This window comes from Chrysochloris asiatica, unplaced genomic scaffold (genome assembly GCF_000296735.1).
Source record: "Chrysochloris asiatica unplaced genomic scaffold, ChrAsi1.0 scaffold00072, whole genome shotgun sequence".
Classification (NCBI taxonomy): Eukaryota; Metazoa; Chordata; class Mammalia; order Afrosoricida; family Chrysochloridae; genus Chrysochloris; species Chrysochloris asiatica.
Genome location: NW_006408590.1, coordinates 11,218,571 through 11,225,303, shown reverse-complemented (window position 1 = coordinate 11,225,303; position 6,733 = coordinate 11,218,571). Strand labels below are relative to the sequence as shown.

Here is a 6,733-nt window from a genome sequence, read left to right as displayed (position 1 = left end):
ATGCAGTTAATAGAACTTTGCTTGCTGAAAATAAAGAGGACTTAAAATACTTGCTGATGAAAATCAAAGACCACAACCTTTGGTATGGTTGCATCTCAGTGTAAAGAAAACAAAAATCCTCACCATGGGACCACTAAAGAACACTCATATAAATGGAGAAAAGATTGAAGTTGTCAAAGACTCCACTTTGTTTGTATTCACTAACAACAATCTAGAAGTGGCATTCATGAAATGAAGTGACATATTGCGTTAGGCAAATGTGCTGCACAAAACCTCTGTAAAGTGTTCAATAACAAAGATAGCTAAGGTGTGCTTGACCAAGCCATGGAATTTTCAATAGCTTCATATGTATGTGTAAGTTGGACAGTGAATAAGGAGACCATAACAGAATCGATGCGTTTGCATTATGGTTCTGGAGCAAGATATTAAAAGCATCATGGACTGCTAGAAGAACAAACAAATCTATATTGGAAGAAGTACAACCAGAATTCTCCTTAGAAACCAGGATTGCCAGACTTCGCCTCTAATACTTTGGACACACTATTTTAAAAAAGGATGTGGAATTAGGATATCATTGCTGATGTCAGATAGATCTTGGGTTAAAGCAGAAACTACCCTAAAGATGTTTACTTGTGCTTTATTGACTATGCCATGACTTTCAACTGTGTGGATCATGACAGACTATGGAGAACATTGGGAACAATGGGTAATCCAGACAGTTAATTGTGCTTGTGTGAACCTGACATAGACCTAGAGGTATTTCTTCAAATAGAACAAGGGGATAGTTTAAAAATCAGGAAAACTGCATTGGTATTGTATGTTTTCACCATACTTGCTCAATCTGTATGCTGAACAAATAGTCAGAGAAGTTGGATTACATGAAGAAGAACATGGCATTAAAAGGGGTATTGCATTAGGCAAAGTTGTTGTAAAAGACCTCTTTAATGTGTTTAAGAGCAAAATTGTCTTTTTGAGAACTTAGGTGTGCCTCACCCAAACCGTGGTCTTTTCAGTCATGTCACATATATGTAAGAGTTTGACGGAGAATAAGGAAAACTGTGTTAAGACTGTCTGAAGGAAAAGATGGTGGTGGTGGACAGCCTCTATCCAATGGCATTAAAAAACCTTGTCTTCCCCTAGGTTTTCCAGAAATGACTTCAGTATCTGGACCATCCCCAGGAAATGTGTTGGAATGCAACTATCCAGGATCACAATGCCAGTTACATTTAATGATCCTTTGAGCTTCCTGCAGTGACTAACTGAATATATGGAACACACATACCTCATCCAAAAGGCCAGTTCTTTCTCTGATCCCATGGAAAGGATGCAGTATGTCACTCACTGCATTGGCTGTATCAGCTGTGACATCTCAGTGGGAACAGATTGGAAAGCCCATCAACCCACTTTTGGGAGAGACTTATGAATGACTCAGAGATGATCTTGGATTCAGACTCATCTCTGAACAAGCCATCCATCACCCACCAATTAGTGCATTTCATGCTGAAGGATTAAGCAATGATCTCCGCTGTCATGACTCAACCTATCCCAAACTCAAGTTTTGGGGAATAGTGTAGAAACAGAATCTAAAGGAATCATCACCTTGGAGTTCCTTGAACATGGTGAATCGTTTACGTGGACAAACCCCACCTGCTGTGTGCACATCATGGTGGACAAACTCTGGAGGGTGAAATACGGCAATGTTGAGATCACAAACCACAAGACTGGGACACATGTGTATTGAGTTTTAAGCCATGTGGCCTTATTGGTAAGGAATTATACAAAGTCAAAGACTACATTAAAGATAAAAACAAAAACAAACCTTATGAGAACTAGACCGAATGTTTATACAGTGTAGACCTGGCCACTTTTGACATTAAAAAAAAAAAAAAAGATTAGAAAATTACTGAGGAGAAAAAAAACAAACAAATGAGCATTTCTGAGGAGTCGGGTGAAACGCTTGTGTCAGATTCTGAACGTGTAGTTTTTATCCCTGGAAGTATTCTCTTGTGAAAAATAGCTCCCAGGCCTCCAAACTCTGCCCAGATGTCCACTTTTACTAAGTTTACAATGGTTGTGAAGGAAGTAGACTAGGAAATGGAGAGTGGGATCCCTAAAATGGACTGCAGGTTACAGCCTGACTCAAGAGCTTTGGGAAACGGGGAAATAGAGCAAGCTAGTGAAGCAAAAAAGTGACTGAGGGAAAACAAAGAGCAGCCCAAACACCAGGTTCAAATCAGAAAAGGACTGAGGTCCTAACGTCCACACGGTGCAGCTACTGGGACAGGAACTATTTCAATTTCCTGATGTTTGTTAAAATGTAGACCAATATGGGCAGTTGGCTAATTTACAAATAAATCATAGACCTATGTTGAAAAAAATTTTTTTTTAAATTTCTACTCATTCTTTGAAAAACAACAACAACAACAACAAAAATCCCACTCATAACTTGCATTTCACCCCAAGCAGTAGGGCATAAGGTGATAATGACAATGAACGGATTGGGAAGAACAGCTAATTTTGCTATCCAAATATACTAATTTGGGAAAGTATTTGCTAGAGAGCTAAGAGAATCTTCTAGAGACTGGGCCACATTCATGGCCACTACTCTGGTAGCGTAGTGGTTACAAATCGGGCTGCGAACCTTAAGGCCAGCAGTTCGAAACTACCAGCTGCTCTGTGGGAGAAAGATGAGGCGTTCTGCTCCCGTAAAGATTTACAGCCTCGGAAACCCTGTACAGGGTTGCTATGGGTCGGAACCGACTTGACGGCACTTAACAACAACAACAACAATTGCCATATTTACTGGAGACTGATTCATACACATAACATTAGCTGTATAAATTCCATGTTGTTGTTGTTGAGTGCCATTGAGTTGGTTTCGACCTTGTATAGGATTTCTGAGGAGCAGCTAGTGAGCTTGAATCGCCAACCTTGTGGTTCAAACTGATTCTGTGTCCAGCGCACTAGCCTATTGTGCCTAATTCCAAATCAAGTTATTTTGAATATTTTTATGCTATTATGCTTGAATGTTTTAGATATAACTTTGAAATGTTTAGAATTCCCCATAATATGTATGTGTTCAAATATGGAGATGGTTATTTCATTTGGCTTTTCTTCATACTAATCCTCTGTTTTATCCATCCTTCCCTCCGCAAACAAAACAAAAGGCAGAATATTAACAATAGACATTCTTGACTTTAAAATTCTAAATAATCAAGCTGGAAAGGTATGTCATTTGTTTATTGCAGTGATATGAATTTACTTTTACTATTGTCTGTAATCAATGTCATTAAAGTTAAAACATATTTTAATTGTACAAGTTTGAAATGAAATTAAGTATAGAATAAAATCTAGCAATTCACAAAAATGTCCTAGAAATACAGATTGTAATCATCAGTGCCACCAGCAAAATGAATTTGCACTCATGTATGTTGTTGTGGTTGTTAGGTGCCATTAAGTCAGTACCAACTGATAAAGACCCTATGCACAGCAGAACGGAACACTGCCCAGTCCTGGGCCAAGCTCACAATCGTTGCTATGCCTGAACCCATTGCTGCTATCACTATGCCAATCCATCTCATTGGGGATGGATTGTTGTTTTCCAACCCTCCACCTTATCAAGCACAACATTCTTCTCCAGTGACTGGTCCCTCCTATTAATATGTCTGAAGTATGAGGGACAAAGTTCGGCCATCCTGGCTTCCAAGGAGCACTCTGGCTGTACTTCTTCCAACACAGATCTGTTGGTTCTTTCGGCAGCCCATGGCACTTTCAATATTCTCCTCCAACACCATAACTCAAAGCATCAATTCTTCTACGTTCTTCCTTTCACACACAGATGAGGTGACTGAAAATACCATGGCTTGGGTCAGACACACCTTAGTGTACTCATGTATATAAGTATCAAATCATATAAAAGGAGGTCTTGTGAATTTCCACTTTGCAAGGCACCTGTGTGCTTAAAATATGTGTGGAAACATACTGTACAGTAGCCTGACCCCCCTTAATTGGCGTAAATTAATCCTATGGTATTTATCCACTCACACAATCTCAAACTGAGATATTGCTCTAAGTGGCGTTAGGCAGCTGCCAGAAAATTATTTTAATTGCTGACTTAAAGGTAACAAGTTACAATGAAATAGTTCTTAAAGTTATAATGAAATAGTTTACCTAACGCTAAATTAAAGGAGCTCTGATAGTGTAGTGGTTATGAGTTGGGTTGCTAACTAAGGTTAGCAGTTCGAAACTAGCAGCTCTTCTGCAGGAGAAAGATGAAGCTTTCTGCTCCCATATAAAATTTATAGCCTTGGAAACCCTATCTGGGGTTGCTATAAGTCGGAACCAACTCCACGGCACAGAACCACCACCATCAATGCTAAATAAAGGCTTTAGAATGTTACAAAGAAAAAAAATGAATTAGAACCAAATCTAGGTAATCTCTGCCATGTTATGTTCCTTTCACCTTATTGCATTCCAACATCCCTTTTTTGAGTGGGAGAGAGAGGTGGGGTTATAGTCAACTTGCTGGGAATTGCACATAACCTGGAACCTGTCTTATGACTGCCAAGGGGCACACCCTTGGGAGTGTGTCATGCGTGTAAATCTTATCTTTCATGTCTGTTATCTGATGAAGCGAGGCTAAAAAATTGCTGAACCAACATAAATCCCACATTATGGAGACCTAGAGAGGCAAAGTAACATGCCTAAATCACTCAGCTAGAAGAAAACTCATTAGGACTAAAGCCCAGATGTTCTGTCTCCTGGGTCTATAACTCATGACAGTCAGAGTCAATTATAGCATTCTGGCTATACTTCCTCCAAAACGGATTTGTTCATTCTATTGGCAGTCCACAACATGTTCAATATTCTTCACTAATACTACAGCTTAAATGTGTCAGCCATCTTCAATCTTCCTTTTTCATGATCCAGCTTTCACATGCATATTAGGTGATCGGACACACCATGACTTGTGTCAAATGCTCCTTTGGCTTCAAAATGACATCTTTGCCTTCTAACACTTTAAAGTGGTCTTTTGTAGATTTTACAATGCACTATGTCATTTGATTTCTTGACTGCTGATTCCATGGACATTGATTGTTGATCCAGTAGAATGAAACCTTTGACAACTTCAATTTCTTTGCCATTTACCCTAATATTATTATAAGACCAGTTGTGAACATTTTTGCTATCTTTCATCTGTAGTCAACTGATTTCTCCCATAATCTAGTTTTCATGGCTAAATGAGAATATTATGGGGACAATCACCCCTATGCCCTTTATGTCTTCAAAGGTGAAACTGTTGTTGTTGTTAGATGCCGTCAAGTCAGTACTAACTCCTAGAGGCTTTATGCACAACAGAACAAAGTGCGCATGGTTCTGCGCCAACCTCACAATCGTTGCTACAGTTGAGCCCATTGCTGCTGCTACGGTGCCAACCCATCTCGTTGGGGGTCTTCCTCTTTTTCACTGACCCTCCACTTCACCAAGCATGATGTCCTTCTCCAGGGAGTGGCCTCTATATGTCTGAAGTATGCAAGACAAAGTCTGGACACACTGGCTTCCAAAGGGCACTCTGGCTGTACTGCTTCCAACACAGATTTGTTTGTTCTTTGGTGGTACTTTAAATATTCTCCTCCAAAACCATAATTCAAATGTATTGATTCTTCCACAGTCTTATTTATTCCTTGTACAACTTTTATGCATATGAGGTTATTAAAAATACCATGGCTTGGGTCAGACATGCCTTAGTCCTCAATCTGACATCTTTGCTCTTGAACACTTCAAAGAGGTCTTGTGAAACACATTTGTCTAATGCAATATATCATCTGATTTCTTGACTGATGCTTCCATGAGTGTTGATGGTTGATCTGAGCAAAATGAAGTCTTTGACAACTTCAATCTTTTCTTCATTTATCTTGATGTTATTTATTGTCCAGTGGTAAGAATTTTTGTTTTCTTTACATTGAGGTGCAACCCATACCAAAGGTTGTATCATCTGCATATTGCAGACTGTTAATGAATCTTCCTTTAACCCTGATGCCACGTTTTTTTCTCCCATAAAACCCATTTTCTCAAATTATTTGCTCAGCATACAGATTGAATAAAGTATGGTGAAAGAATGCAACACATATGCACACCTTTCCTAATTTTAAACCATTGCATGCTTCCTTGTTCTGTTTAAACATCTGCCTCTTGGTCTATGTGCAGGTTCCTCTTGAGCACAATTTAGTATTCCAGAGTACTCATTCTCCACAATGTTTTCCATAGCTTGTCATGTTCCACACAATAGTCAATAAAGCACAGGTAAATATTTTTCTGATATTCTCTGTTTTCGGCCAAATCCATCTGACATCAACAATTACATGCCTAGATCCACATCCTCATATGAATCTGACTTGAACCTCTGGCAGTTCCCTATCAATGCACTGTTTCAGTCGTTTCTGAGTTATCATTAGCAAAATTTTACTTACATGTGATATTAATGATAACAATCAGAAAATATCAGTGTGAAACCAATCCTTGCCATTCCTCACTAGGATGGAGAGTTTTGATTTATGATCCTGGCCAAAAGATGCAGTTCTGGGGACTTTCACATGAACTTTCCTTCTGCAATTACTCCTATTTTACAGGCCAAAGAACCAATGTATAGATTCCACTAACTGATGTTGTTGTTGTTAAGTGCTATGGAGTTGGTTCTGATTTATTGTGACCCTCTATAGGGTTTCTGGTGTGG

At 39.0% G+C, this 6,733-nt stretch overlaps 1 pseudogene; it reads left to right on the top strand.

Annotated features, from left to right (window-relative positions):
• Nucleotides 1-1,129: 1,129 nt before the first annotated feature.
• On the top strand, nt 1,130-2,193 carry LOC102823974 (annotated as a pseudogene).
• The last annotated feature ends 4,540 nt before the right edge of the window (nt 2,194-6,733 follow it).